Raw genomic sequence first — 15,365 nt, 5'->3', positions numbered from 1 at the left:
AGTTCAGTTCTAGTTCAGTTCTAGTTCAGTTCTAGTTCAGTTCTAGTTCAGTTCTAGTTCAATTTTTGTTCAGTTTTAGTTCAGTTTTTTTCCAGTTCTAGCATTTATTAGTAAAGATGTGATTTTGGAAAATCTTTTCAGCAGAATGCGACACAGTTTACCTAGCGATTGATCTTTTGCCATGTAATCCCACATTATACATAGCTTTTTTCAAATTCTTAGAGTCTCGTGAATTTTGCGAATAGAACTGATAAAACTCATGAGGTACACACTAGATATGACTATATACGAATATTAATTCATTTGAATAGTGTTATGTATAAAAAGTATTATTTTATTATCATTAATTTTTTGTATATTATTTTGCTTATTTGTGTGTGTGTGTTTTTTTTTTTTTTTTGCTAATTAATTAATAAACACTGCATGTTGTTACTGCATTGTAGTTGTCTGGCATAATAATGGGTATATTTGTCATTGTTGGCATTAAACTAATACTGCTATTTATTTTAGTAAAATGTTCTCGTTGAGCAAAATAAAATCTATAAAGTTAATGCGTTTAAGTGGTGTAATTATTACTCGTAAATGTTTATATGTATGTATGTATTCCAATACAATATTTATACATTGTTTGTTATAACAAACAATAGTTAAGTAGATACGTTTATTTTATAACGTATGTATGTAAAATAAATTAAGATTGACAGTATATGCTAATTGGAATGGAGGGCAAAGATCTTTAAGCCTAAAAAGTTGAATCATGTAAATGGGAAACCTTAGAAAATCGAAGCTAAGCGTTAAGGCTAAGAAGTGTTGGCTAAAAGTGTTTAGTAGAAAACATTAATTGGTTGGTATGATAAAAATGGTTTTAAATTTCATCCAAAGATCCAAAATACCCTAGCCATTTCATGTGTGTGAAGTTAAATTCGAATTTAACTAGCAGAGACACAAACCACATTTTTTAACATTGCTCTTTTTGCAGTTAACAGAGCACTGTTAAGCATTTAATAGAAAGTACATGAAAAATTAAAAATATATACTTTAAAATTTTCAGAAAATGAAAAACGAAAATTTCAGAACTTAAAAAAATATGAAAAATAAAAAAAATATTTTTTGAATAAAATCAATATTTTAATAAAAAAGATTAAAAATTCTCTAAAAAATCAATATTTCAATAAGAAAAATGTTAAAAATTCTCTAAAGGATTGGTGTCCAATTTGGACAAATATGGAAATGCACACGTATACCACTATATAGGTGTAGTAGTCTGAAGGGTCCTTAACAGGATTCCGGTAGTCATATGTCTGGAATAGTTTTGGAAGTTTTTTAAAAAATTTTTGAAAAAATCAATATTTCAATAAGAAAAATGTTAAAAATTCTCTAAAGGATTGGTGTCCAATTTGGACAAATATGGAAATGCACACGTATACCACTATATAGGTGTAGTAGTCTGAAGGGTCCTTAACAGGATTCCGGTAGTCATATGTCTGGAATAGTTTTGGAAGTTTTTTAAAAAATTTTTGAAAAAATCAATATTTCAATAAGAAAAATGTTAAAAATTCTCTAAAGGATTGGTGTCCAATTTGGACAAATATGGAAATGCACACGTATACCACTATATAGGAGTAGTAGTCTAAAGGGTCCCTAACAGGATTCTGGTAGTCATATGTCTGGAATAGTTTTGGAAGTTTTTTAAAAAATTTTTGAAAAAATCAATATTTCAATAAGAAAAATGTTAAAATTCTCTAAAGGATTGGTGTCCAATTTGGACAAATATGGAAATGCACACGTATACCACTATATAGGTGTAGTAGTCTGAAGGGTCCTTAACAGGATTCCGGTAGTCATATGTCTGGAATAGTTTTGGAAGTTTTTTAAACAATTTTTGAAAAAATCAATATTTCAATAAGAAAAATGTTAAAAATTCTCTAAAGGATTGGTGTCCAATTTGGACAAATATGGAAATGCACACGTATACCACTATATAGGTGTAGTAGTCTGAAGGGTCCCTAACAGGATTCTGGTAGTCATATGTCTGGAATAATTTTGGAAGTTTTTTAAAAAAATTTTAAAAATATCAATATATTTAAAGAAGTAATACAAAAAATTCTCTAAATGATTGGTGTCCAATTTGGACAAATATGGAAATGCACACGTATTCCACTATATAGGAGTAGTAGTCTAAAGGGTCCCTAACAGGATTCTGGTAGTCATATGTCTGGAATGGTTTTGAAAGTTTTTAAAAAAATTTTTTAAAAAATCAATATTTCAATAAGAAAAATGTTAAAATTCTCTAAAGGATTGGTGTCCAATTTGGACAAATATGGAAATGCACACGTATACCACTATATAGGAGTAGTAGCCTAAAGGGTTCTTAACAGGATTCAGAATTTTTAACATTTTTCTTATTGAAATATTGATTTTTTCAAAAATTTTTTAAAAAACTTCCAAAACTATTCCAGACATATGACTACCGGAATCCTGTTAAGGACCCTTCAGACTACTACACCTATTTAGTGGTATACGTGTGCATTTCCATATTTGTCCAAATTGGACACCAATCCTTTAGAGAATTTTAACATTTTTCTTATTGAAATATTGATTTTTTCAAAAATTTTTTAAAAAACTTCCAAAACTATTCCAGACATATGACTACCGGAATCCTGTTAAGGACCCTTTAGGCTACTACACCTATATAGTGGTATACGTGTGCATTTCCATTTTTTAAAAAACTTCCAAAACTATTCCAGACATATGACTACCGGAATCCTGTTAAGGACCCTTCAGACTACTACACCTATTTAGTGGTATACGTGTGCATTTCCATATTTGTCCAAATTGGACACCAATCCTTTAGAGAATTTTAACATTTTTCTTATTGAAATATTGATTTTTTCAAAAATTTTTTAAAAAACTTCCAAAACTATTCCAGACATATGACTACCGGAATCCTGTTAAGGACCCTTTAGGCTACTACACCTATATAGTGGTATACGTGTGCATTTCCATATTTGTCCAAATTGGACACCAATCCTTTAGAGAATTTTTAACATTTTTCTTATTGAAATATTGATTTTTTCAAAAATTTTTTAAAAAACTTCCAAAACTATTCCAGACATATGACTACCGGAATCCTGTTAAGGACCCTTCAGCCTACTACACCTATATAGTGGTATACGTGTGCATTTCCATATTTGTCCAAATTGGACACCAATCCTTTAGAGAATTTTTAACATTTTTCTTATTGAAATATTGATTTTTTCAAAAATTTTTAAAAAACTTCCAAAACTATTCCAGACATATGACTACCGGAATCCTGTTAAGGACCCTTCAGACTACTACACCTATATAGTGGTATACGTGTGCATTTCCATATTTGTCCAAATTGGACACCAATCCTTTAGAGAATTTTAACATTTTTCTTATTGAAATATTGATTTTTTCAAAAATTTTTTAAAAAACTTCCAAAACTATTCCAGACATATGACTACCAGAATCCTGTTAGGGACCCTTTAGACTACTACTCCTATATAGTGGTATACGTGTGCATTTCCATATTTGTCCAAATTGGACTCCAATCCTTTAGAGAATTTTTAACATTTTCTTACTGAAATTTTGATTTTTTCAAAAATTTTTTAAAAAACTTCCAAAATTATTCCAGAAATATGACTCCCGGAATCCTGTTAAGGACCCTTTGGACTACTACTCCTATATAGTGGTATACGTGTGCATTTCCATATTTGTCCAAATTGGACACCAATCCTTTAGAGAATTTTTAACATTTTTCTTATTGAAATATTGATTTTTTCAAAAATTTTTTAAAAAACTTCCAAAACTATTCCAGACATACGACTACCGGAATCCTGTTAGGGACCTTTTCGGCTACTACTCCTATATAGTGGTATACGTGTGCATTTCCATATTTGTCCAAATTGGACACCAATCCTTTAGAGAATTTTAACATTTTTCTTATTGAAATATTGATTTTTTCAAAAATTTTTAAAAAACTTCCAAAACTATTCCAGACATATGACTACCGGAATCCTGTTAAGGACCCTTTAGGCTACTACACCTATATAGTGGTATACGTGTGCATTTCCATATTTGTCCAAATTGGACACCAATCCTTTAGAGAATTTTAACATTTTTCTTATTGAAATATTGATTTTTTCAAAAATTTTTTAAAAAACTTCCAAAACTATTCCAGACATATGACTACCGGAATCCTGTTAAGGACCCTTTAGGCTACTACACCTATATAGTGGTGTACGTGTGCATTTCCATATTTGTCCAAATTGGACACCAATCTTTTAGAGAATTTTAACATTTTTCTTATTGAAATATTGATTTTTTCAAAAATTTTTTAAAAAACTTCCAAAACTATTCCAGACATATGACTACCAGAATCCTGTTAGGGACCCTTTAGACTACTACTCCTATATAGTGGTATACGTGTGCATTTCCATATTTGTCCAAATTGGACACCAATACTTTAGAGAATTTTTAAAATTTTTCTTATTGAAATATTGATTTTTTAGAGAATTTTTAATCTTTTTTATTAAAATATTGATTATATTCAAAAAATATTTTTTTTGTTTTTCATATTTTTTTAAGTTCTGAAATTTTCGTTTTTCATTTTCTGAAAATTTTAAAGTATTTATTTTTAATTTTTCATGTACTTTCTGTTAAATGCTTAACAGTGCTCTGTTAGCTGCAAAAAGAGCAATGTTAAAAAATGTGGTTTGTGTCTCTGCTAGTTAAATTCGAATTTAACTTCACACACATAGCCATTTCTCAGTTCAATGGTCTTTTGGCTTTTGGTAAAACAAGTAGTGAGTGATTGGTTCTACTGGAGACACATACATTCGGAAAGTTTAAAAAAAGGGATGTACTATATAACTATCAGGGAATGTGTAATTTCTTATTCTCCTAAGGGCTTTAACAGATAAACGATTTAGATCGGACCAGCGGGAATCTACATCATTTATATAGAAGTGTTGAGCAGATGTTATATACGCCTTTAGGCTGAGCTCAAGCAAGAGAGCTGAATGATAAAAATTGGGACCAAAAAAACATTTCGGTGTTAAACGCTATGTAATAGAACCATATGCCGACAATATCATACGTAACCGATCGAATATCATATATAGAAGTTGTCGGAAATTTGGAAAAATCGATTAACGTCTCTAGGCAGCGTGATAGGACAGATTTGGGGATCGCCATTGAAATGTCAGAAAGCGGATATACTAACGTTTTCCAGATCAAACACTAGCTTCCAGGATTAAGGCCGAGGTATTACGGAATGTGTAAAAATTGCAATAGTGGTTAGTGTTCTAGTCTGGTAGACCGGAGGTGGTGGGTTTGTTTCCCACCTGAGGCACTGGTAAAGGAACGCACAACAGGCCCGATAGAGGCCTAGGTGCATTTCTTCGGATTTGATGTATACTCATCCACCTTTCAAACTAATTAAAAAGTGCGATAAGGACTCCAATAAGGCAATCTGCGAATCATAACTCGAAATATAAATTGTCTCAAATTTGGAAATATTGATCACAGATAAATGATCATGATCAAGTGGAACTTTAGTTTTAACACCCATGGAAGTCTGCTGCTACACGAACGTCTCTAGGCAGGGAGATAGGTCAGGCAGAGAAATGTCAGAAAGCGGATACACTACCATTTTCCATATCACAACACTAGCTTCCAGAAGGATGATATTACAGAATGTAAAAATGTGCAACAAGGACATTCCAGTGGTAAACTTCGAATCATAACTCGGGAATTGTCGGTATCGAAAAAGCTAAACACTATGTGAACTAGAGACGACTCACTACTGCACCCTCGGGACTGGCAAAGAATATGCGCATGTGGCAATTCTTAAACATGGACACCGAACCATGTACAAGCACTTTGTTCAAGTATAGTGCGGTTTGACTGATTTCAAAACCAATCACTGTGCCTGATGAAGGCTTTAATGTTCTCCAATATTACACCGAATATCTGTAAAGTAGGCCACTGACAAAGAAGGTGATCAATAGATTCATTCCCCTTTTCAACCTGATAGCTTCTACAAAATACGTTATAGGCTAAACCAAGTCTCTTGAGTGGTCTCTCTGGTTGTATTTTCAAATTTCCGAGCTCCCTGGTACGATGTGGTCAATGCATCCGAAAATGTAAGTCATTTTCACTAACGTCTATCCTACTGGTTGGTTCGAATTCAACTTTCACCATTGATTGTATTTACTAATTTCCGAGCTTCCTGGTACGAAGTAAAAACAAATCTATGCTGAATTCTCTTAAGTAAAGCTCTTTAAAAATGTCCTAAATACTTCAGTTCGACAAAGGATCAATGCAACCGAAAAAGTAAAATCATTAATGTCTAAGCTTCTGGTTAGTTCTAGTTCGGGTTCCGCCATGAATACACTCTTTGCAAACGAGAGTGAAGATAGTCGTCACTTTAGTGTCTCCTTTTGTAAGCGAGAACAGAGACAGTCATCACTTTACTGTACCCAAGTAATATAGAGAGTAGACACTTAAGAAACTAACTTAAGCACATGTTTAAATAGCTAGACAACTGGCTTTGTCGGGATTGTCACACCGCACTGTTGGTTAAATACTATTATTATTATTTACTCTGCTATAGTTCTATGCGGATTTGCAGAGATTAAGTCAAGTAAACATTTCCGTACTTAAAAAATTTCAATACATTTTGTTAGTTTTACTGTCTAATTCTAGCTAAAACATGTTAATCTCTCAAGAACGGTTACGTAGAAAATTTTCGTTATTATTCCATTACACTCTTTTAGGAAATAGGAGTAGATACGTACTTAAAACCACATGCGTTTTTAATGGAAAAGAATGATTGCGAAGAGCGTAACATGAATATATTGTATATTTAAAACAATTTGAAACTTTAACCAAAAAAAAAACATAAAACTGAACTTATAAATAATTAAAGAATAAAGTATTCAAAAATGAACAAAGATAAAAGCATTTTTTAAGTGCTCCATAATGTATTATGTATTTAATTGAAAACTGAAACCCCTGGACTGATACATAAAACACAAAAAGTATTAAATATACAACAGCATACAATATACCAGCGAATTGTTAAGTAAAATGTTATAAAAAAAAAAACTCCAAGACAGTCGTTGACAATTTAAAGTTTCGAAAATTAAGTTTAATAAATGCCTTAGCATTCGTCCAATGTGGAATTTATTCTCAAGTTTGATTCTAACACCACTGCTATTCCGTCTCAGCAGCTTAGAAATGGCAGGCGTGTCAAAACTAATTTTCTGCAAATCCAAACTTTAACATTTCCCTGGGTTTTGCTTGTACTTTGTTTTTTTACATTTTATTACAAAATTGAGATCTTTCATTCCACCCACTAATAATTTATTAAATTCAATAATAAATAAGCGTTTGCAAAAGAACGCATTTCATTTTAGTGTCGCAAAATGTGATAAAAACATTTCACATGCTGCGAACATTGATGTACACATCAATAAATATGGTTAACCTGCTGTTATCTTTAAAGAACATTTGGTTTATTCTACATCTGTACCAGAATTAATGATAGATATTTAAAGAATATAATTTGTCAAAATTAAAATACTTTAAAAAAAATATTCCTAGTAATATGTATTAACTCCAAAGACCAATAGCTTGGAGCTCAAGGTATTGCCTTTAGTCGTCATTCCAAAGCAATCGAATATTTGTATCCAAACGTGGTTTTAAATAGGCTAGTGAGCTGAATAGTAATACCCGATGTCTAGAAATGGGGTGCAGTCAACAATCACTTTTAAACTGGGGGTCCTTTCCTATACCATAGATTAGACTATAGACCAAAATCTAGACTAAGCGAAATACAACACTATAGACAAGACTGTAGACTAGACTATAGACTAGACTATAGACTAGACTAGACTAGACTAGACTATAACTAGACTATAGACTAGACTATAGACTAGACTATAGACTAGACTATAGACTAGACTATAGACTAGACTATAGACTAGACTATAGAACTAGACTATAGACTAGACTATAGACTAGACTATAGACTAGACTATAGACTAGACTATAGACTAGACTATAGACTAGACTATAGACTAGACTATAGACTAGACTATAGACTAGACTATAGACTAGACTATAGCTAGACTATAGACTAGACTATAGACTCGACTATAGACTAGACTATAGACTCGACTATAGACTAGACTAGACTATAGACTAGTCTATAGACTATATATAGACTGGACTATAAACTAGACTATAGACTAGACTATAGACTAGACTATAGACTAGACTATAGACTAGACTATAGACTAGACTATAGACTAGACTATAGACTAGACTATAGGCTAGACTATAGACTAGACTATAGGCTAGACTATAGACTAGACTATAGGCTAGGCTAGACTAGACTAGACTATAGACTAGACTATAGACTAGACTATAGACTAGACTATAGACTAGACTATAGACTAGACTATAGACTAGACTATAGACTAGACTATAGACTAGACTATAGACTAGACTATAGACTAGACTATAGACTAGACTATAGACTAGACTATAGACTAGACTATAGACTAGACTATAGACTAGACTATAGACTAGACTATAGACTAGACTATAGACTAGACTATAGACTAGACTATAGACTAGACTATAGACTAGACTATAGACTAGACTATAGACTAGACTATAGACTAGACATAGACTAGACTATAGACTAGACTATAGACTAGACTATAGACTAGACTATAGACTAGACTATAGACTAGACTATAGACTAGACTATAGACTAGACTATAGACTAGACTATAGACTAGACTATAGACTAGACTATAGACTAGACTATAGACTAGACTATAGACTAGACTATAGACTAGACTATAGACTAGACTATAGACTAGACTATAGACTAGACTATAGACTAGACTATAGACTAGACTATAGACTAGACTATAGACTAGACTATAGACTAGACTAGACTATAGACTAGACTATAGACTAGACTATAGACTAGACTATAGACTAGACTATAGACTAGACTATAGACTAGACTATAGACTAGACTATAGACTAGACTATAGACTAGACTATAGACTAGACTATAGACTAGACTATAGACTAGACTATAGACTAGACTATAGACTAGACTATAGACTAGACTATAGTAGACTATAGTCTAATAGATTATAGTCTATACTATAGTCTACTACAGTCTAGTCTATAGTCTAGTCTATAGTCTAGTCTATAGTCTAGTCTATAGTCTAGTCTATAGTCTAGTCTATAGTCTAGTCTATAGTCTAGTCTATAGTCTAGTCTATAGTCTAGTCTATGGTCTATGGTCTAGTCTATAGTCTAGTCTATAGTTTAAATTTCTAAATAGTAGTTTCAATATTAAACTTTCATTAAATAACCTTCAAAACAATGATTTTAAATAATTGTTTTATAGTACTTAGTGTAAGTTGTAGATGGTTACAAAAATTCAACCAATTGTTTTTATACTTTATCAAAAACCTACTACCTGCAATATGATGAAACCAGCCAATGAAAAGAATAGTTGATATTTATTTGTTTGAAAAAAAAAGTAAATAAACAAGAGCAAAATAAACAAAAGACAAATAGGTATAATAAAAAAAAAAAACAACAACAGCATTGAACTAAAGAAAATCAATGAATGAATTTATATTGAATGAATTGTCATAAATATAATAACAACAAAACTAAAATATTAAGAAATGAATTGCAAAAAAAAAAACAAAATTTTGACATGCATATATTGACAGTATTAAGGTCAATTGAACTTTTTGTAAACAATTAAAATAAAAAAAAGAAATATACAATAAATTAGAGCAAGAAAAAAATACAGAAAAAAACTCACCTGTTGTAAGACAAGGATGGAGAGTGTTAGAGTTATTTAAAACAAGATTTAATAGCGGTTACTTGTAAAAAATTAAGTGTATTTGTTGTTGCTAGAGCTAAAACTATTTATTAATGTTGTTGTTGTTGTTGCTGTAGAGATTGTTTTATTTTTAATGACGTTTGTTGCTGGACCACGGTCAAACATAATAAGCACTTGTCGGTATTTATCGTATACAAAACACGGACGACACACAAACCGAAAGATGATAAACACACCACGAATAAATGAAAAAAAAAACAAACCAACAACAACTTAAGAAATAGCCAAGGCAAACATTAGACACAGAAAATAAAGCTGAAAACAAAATCTAATAAGAAAAAACAAACGCACATTAGATATTTGTGTATTATTTTTATTCTCTAGTCGCCTTTCTTTATGTCATTCTAGTGTTTTTAGTTAAATTTCTTATTCCTTTTAAAAAGTGTTTTGCATTTTGTTTTGTAATGAAATGTGTAAACTAAACCATAGAGTATTATTTGAAATTAAAAAGTATAAAATTAGTATATTATCAACAAACTAAAGAAATTTTAATCATTAAACATTAAATACAATGTATGTTTTATTATTTGTTGTTTTTGCTTTTGTTATTGTTGTATTTAGTGGGTTACTAAGAAGAGGGTGGTTTCAACAAATATTTGTTGTTTCCCCATACACAAATTTTTTGATTACTTTTTCTTTATTATTCATACTACCAGCACTTAAGAAATCTTTAAATATTGAAATCTTTTAAATAAATATATTTAAGTTTATCTTTTAACACTTTTTCTTAAAATTTTACTTCTAATTGTCGATTAACTTTGAAAAAAAATCCCGAATTCTTGAGTTTTTTTTTTCATTTTTCTTATATATTTCTTCTTCTTAATGCCTTAAGTTCCTTTTGCTTTAAATTTTTTTTTCACTTATAATTCCTTACATTTTTTATTAAAATTTGTTTGTGTTATTTTCCGTATTGATTTTTTAATTTTCCAATACTTCGATGAAATTAATTAAATGAGTATTAAATGGTTTTTATTAGAAAATTAACAATTTGTTGTATTTTCTTATACGAACACACGCACACTCAGTCTTTTTTTAGTTCGCTGCTATTAATTTTAATTAAATTCACTTCACCATTCACCACAAATATCTTTCGCAAACTGAAGTTAAAAAAATTGTTGTTGCCCCTTATTTAAGGCCGCAGGAAAAATGTATTAATATGGTAGCATTACAGCTTAAATACAATTGGAACCGCTGTCGACAAACCACACAAAAAGATCAAGCGACGAATTAAAATTAAGCGACGACTGTCGATAGACCACAAAAAATCAATGCAAAATTATGTGTTTTTTTAATTATAATTAATTTTTAAGAAATAAATAGGAATGATTAAAAAATTATTCAGAACAAAATACGGGAACAAATATAATATGTTTTCTCATTTTGATTTATATTTATTTCATTCAATATCTTCGAATAATAATAAAACATGGCGAAAAATGCGCATTATAACAACCCTGTTTTTGCAATTTTGCAAGATTTTTAGCAAAATATTATGAACATATGGCAACGCTACAACATGAAAATGAGAGAAAAATGAGAGGATTGCCAGCGAGCGCAATACAAATAAAATAGAATCCAAAGTATATTAATTATAAGGTAGTGTTAACAGAGCAGCTGATTGTTTTTTCCTAATACACTGGATTTTTTTTATATGTAGTTTGACAGTGTGCTGGCACTTTGAAGTGTAGGCATGCTGTCAAACTCCATATATAAAAAATAAAATGAATTCGCTCCGTATTTCTGAATTCGCCGACGACACTACCTTATAATTAATATATCTTGATAGAATCCAAGGTATATTTATTTTATAAGGTAGTGTTAAGGGCGAATTCAAAAAAACTTGGGCGAATCGAAATACAACACTGTACAGTATTTGTTTTTGTTTAGGCGAATTCTGGTGTAGGCACAATGTCAAAAACAGCTGATTTATAATATGAGGCGAATTTGTAAAAATTAAAAAAAAAGTTGTTTGTAAATAAAAGATTTTTTGAAATATAATAAAATTGTTAAAATTCTTCGTAAGTAGCCAAAGAATTTGTCCAGCGTTTAGAAAGTTGTTTAATGATTTTCCCTATTAGGAACACTCTTCGGTCTAGACAAGAAAATGCTAAAATAACGTTTGTCGGCTGATCAGTGGAAGGCTTGTTTGCAGCAGAAGGACACAAAGGCTCAACAATTATTTATGGATATAATTATTTTAAATAATTGCCTTTTCAAGTTTTTAGTGAAATCTTAAACTACATAGAACTAAAACAGAATGGAATATATATCGTCAGTATATTATTGTTTTGCTCCACCGACCATTTTTGAAAAAAATTATGTTTCTATATATTTTGGAGGTGCTCTTACCGATTCCGAAACCCGTATCTCGATATCATCTATAGTTTGCCAGATATTTTAGATTTTTGGGGTAATTTTGGCCTTTTTCGCGATTTTGATTTTTTTGAACCGCACCATTTCACGATATGTTGGAAGATCGTTACCAAATTTTATAGTGGTATTTTGGCTGGTATAAAACTTATGTGTGCTCAATTTAGAATTGATAAATATACATTTCCGATTTTTATGAACGAAAAAGTCATATTCTAGTGCAGATTTATATGGCGGCTAAGGGAATTCATGGTCAGATATTAACCAAATTCTATAAGTACCTCCTTTAGGCCAAAATAAGACTTTGTGCCAAATTTCAACAAATTATCTTTAAAATTGCGACCTGTACCGTGCTAGTTTTTTGCCTTTTGTATGATATAGACCATAAAATGCAAAAAATATTGATATAGACCCTAAAACAAGGTCTTTTGTTTTCTTTAAAAATTTAATAGCTTTTGTTTAATTGTACATTAAGGTATAAAAACTAACAGTTTTATACCTTTTTTTAAAAGCACACTTTAAATGTCAAATTAAAAATATAAACAAACTTTGACATTTTGCATACATTAACCAAACGTAAACAAAGTTTGACATTAACTCTACACCGCGGCGAAAAAACATGAATGTGAGCAAAAAATAGTCAGCTGTTTTGTTAACACTACCTTATAAAATAAATATACCTTGCGACCAAGGTATATTAATTATAAGGTAGTGTTAACAGAGCAGCTGATTGTTTTTTGCTAAAACACTTTTGATTTTTTTTTTACATGTATTTTGACAGTGTGCTGGCACTTTTAAGTGTAGGCATACTGTCAAACTCCATATATAAAAAATAAAATGAATTCGCTCTGTTTTTCTGAATTCGCCGACGACACTACCTTATAATTAATATATCTTGATATCGCCAACCACAAGACGATATTTTGCTCTCCATACAAAATGTATGAAAACTCATTGTCGACAGCGGTTGTGGTTCCAATTGTAATTAAGCTGTTATTGTAAACATAAAGCTGGAGGTCCACACTACGCGTTCTACGCTTTCTCGCATTCTATGCGTCTGTCAAAAAAATAGAATCAATGTATTTGTATGCTGAAAGTTACAAGCACAAAAGCGTAGAATGCCTTAACGCGTAGAATGCTTAAAGTATATCTACTTTTTATTTTTATAAGCGTCACAAGCTGCGCACGAACATGTCAGCTGATTTTGACATTTTATAATGTTTATTTAATGCGTATTTATAAATTTTTATAAAATAAAATGAGTTTATTGATGAAAAAATAAATTAAAGCTGTAGAAAAGTTTTTTAAAAATAAAACAAAAAATTTACGCTTAAAAAGCGTCGCATGTAACTTGAATCGTAGAACGCGAAGGTGGTATGAAAAGCGCGTAATGCTTTGACGACTTAAACTTCAAATCACCTTTATTGTCAGATGGTTAATCAGGTTGACATAAGGAGAAATTGAAACTACCTTCTAATATGTACTATTCACCCTAGTCTTCTTTCGGGCCTGTTATTACCAGTGTATCAGGTGTCAATGGAAACCACGACTACCGCTTTACCAGAGTAGGGCCAAATCTAAAGTTTGTTGTTTTTATATTTGCCTAATCATTAGTTTCTGTATCAAACAAAAACCCTTTTCGGCCGGGCATTACAAATCAACCGCGATTTTAACCAAGCGTTTTTATTTCAGCGATTTTCAGTTGTTGATGTTTTTCGTTTTTGACATTCTCCTTTCAAAAGCAAACAGCTGTTCCAAAAAAATAAAATAACATATTTCTGCAATAAATAATTACTTTTCAGCTCCAAAAACAAGTAATAAAAATAAAAACTTACCAATGACGCTGTTGGAAAACTACGAGCAGCAATATGCAGCATTAATTGCAGAAATCACCAGTCAAATTTTTAGATTGACCCTAACAAATTAACGTAGAGAATTGTGTGCAAAAATCGATGCCAGCTTAACAGAAGCCCAAGAACTGTTGGAACAAATGTGTCTTGAGATCAGAGACCTCAATCCAGCACAAAGAACAACAGCAACTAATAAATTAAATTGTGCCCAAGTAGAATTGAAGCGTTTGCAAACGAAATACTCAAAAGCGAAAGATGCGGATAAGAAGAAACACACAACCTTAGACCTACAGGCAGCTGGAGACTATGAGGATGTGCCATAAGTAATGATCAGAGACAAAGACTGCTGGAAAATTCTGAGACTATAGAAAGAATTTCAAGAAGTTGTTTCGTTGATGTATTTGTTGATTTTTCAATTCTCATAATATTTTATTCGAAATAAAACATTTACTACAAAAGAACTAGAAATAGAGCGAATTATGAAAAGAAAGAATAAACTAGACTGAAACCAGAACTGAACTAGTACAGAAATTGAACTATAACTGAACTAGTTCTGGAACTAAGCTAGTACTAGTTAGTAAGTTAGTTTGAAAGGATATATATATGATGTATATACATCAAATCCGAAGAAATACACCTAGGCCTCTATCGGGCCTGTTGTGCGCTACTTAACCAGTGCCTCAGGTGGGAATCGAACCCACCACCTCCGTTCTACAAGACTAGAACACTAACCACTAACGTACCGGAAGCCACTAGTACTTAAACTGAGATAGAACTAAACAATATGTGAAATTTAAGTAATAAGTAAGTATGAATAGCAAGAACTAAACTAGTACTGGAAGAACTTAACTAAAACTGAACTGAAACTGAACTAGAACTGATCAAGAACTGAACTAGAATTAAACCAGATCTGAATTAGTGCAAAAAGTGAACTAGAATTGTACTAGAACTGGACAAGTAATAGATCTGAACTAGAAGTGAAATATAAATAAACTAGAACTGATCTAGAATTGAACTAGAACTGAACCAGAACTGTAATAGAAGGAAATTAAAACTGAACTTGGACAAAAGCAGAATAAAACATGAATTGAATTTGAACTGAACCGGACCTAAACTAAAACTAAACTGGACTGAAATGTTTATGAACTTGAACTGAATTTAAAACAGAA

The 15,365-nt window shown here is 31.0% G+C and overlaps 1 protein-coding gene and 1 long non-coding RNA gene across 6 annotated transcripts in view; one reads left to right on the top strand and one right to left on the bottom strand.

The window, feature by feature from the left end:
- LOC119602439 overlaps positions 1 to 11,086 on the bottom strand; it is a 39,122-nt gene extending 28,036 nt beyond the window's left edge. The window contains exons 1-2 of one of the 5 annotated variants that reach the window (XM_037953961.1): positions 10,851 to 11,086; positions 9,896 to 10,244 (exon numbers count right to left, since the gene is read on the bottom strand). The gene's annotated coding sequence lies outside the window, so the exon portion shown is untranslated. The remainder of the gene's footprint in view (positions 1 to 9,895; positions 10,245 to 10,850) is intronic. The other 4 variants (XM_037953962.1, XM_037953964.1, XM_037953963.1 and 1 more) reach the window with 4 other exon arrangements.
- Positions 11,087 to 11,936: 850 nt separating this feature from the next.
- Positions 11,937 to 12,259, top strand: LOC119602440. Its single transcript, XR_005231346.1, has 2 exons — positions 11,937 to 11,994; positions 12,055 to 12,259. It is a non-coding gene; the product is annotated as an uncharacterized LOC119602440 (long non-coding RNA).
- The last annotated feature ends 3,106 nt before the right edge of the window (positions 12,260 to 15,365 follow it).

The sequence above is a fragment of the Lucilia sericata genome, unplaced genomic scaffold (genome assembly GCF_015586225.1).
Source record: "Lucilia sericata isolate MDLA Ls3-8-SP2 unplaced genomic scaffold, ASM1558622v1 Contig000233F_arrow, whole genome shotgun sequence".
Lineage (NCBI taxonomy): Eukaryota > Metazoa > Arthropoda > Insecta > Diptera > Calliphoridae > Lucilia > Lucilia sericata.
The sequence above is the reverse complement of the archived record's forward strand: the minus strand, read 5'-3'. Positions and strand labels throughout refer to the sequence as shown.